This window comes from Octodon degus, unplaced genomic scaffold (assembly GCF_000260255.1).
Source record: "Octodon degus isolate 3935 unplaced genomic scaffold, OctDeg1.0 scaffold00098, whole genome shotgun sequence".
Classification (NCBI taxonomy): Eukaryota; Metazoa; Chordata; class Mammalia; order Rodentia; family Octodontidae; genus Octodon; species Octodon degus.
Window position 1 is genome coordinate 8,578,738 of NW_004524674.1, and position 670 is coordinate 8,579,407.

Consider the following 670-nt stretch of genomic DNA (forward strand, 5'->3'; position numbering starts at 1 on the left):
TGAGAAGTTCTGGTGGAAAGTTCTAAGGGAGGGAAGGAGACATACACATGGGATCAGATTTGCATCTAAATCTACTGGTTCATCTACTGGTTTTGACCTTGATTAGCTGTGAGTCCTTGGGAAAGTTCATCTTATTTCTTTAACCTTGGCTTGATTAAAGAACACCATCTTGGCTTCTGTCACGAGGGTCAGACTCAGTCTAAACTAGAACAGTCTCCCAATGACTGTAGGAGCTGTTCACAATCTTCCATGAGCATTCCAGCTACCTGGGGCATTTTATACAAATTCAGAGCTTGGATCCCACAACTGACTGTCTCACAGTGGACATGCAAGTCCTGAGACTTGTATTATTTAAAGGCTGCCAGGAAAGACAATGAAAGAAACACTAAATTATGAAAATCACAACTGCATGGTTAGAGAAACACTCGAATCCTTACAGGGAATTTAAAAGTGGCCTCTGCACTTTTGCAGATTTACCTCTTGGCCGCTCCCAAATCACATGCTTCCTCAGAACCTCTCACTTTCAGATGGCCCTTCCCACTGTCTATCCCAGGATCCTTTTCAGGCTATGAGATGCAGCTCAGGCATCTGCAAAGAATTCTACAAACTCTGAGGCTCAGCTTGTTATCAGTCCTTGTGAAGGCTTGTGTGTGTCTCTCTCTCTGTGTAT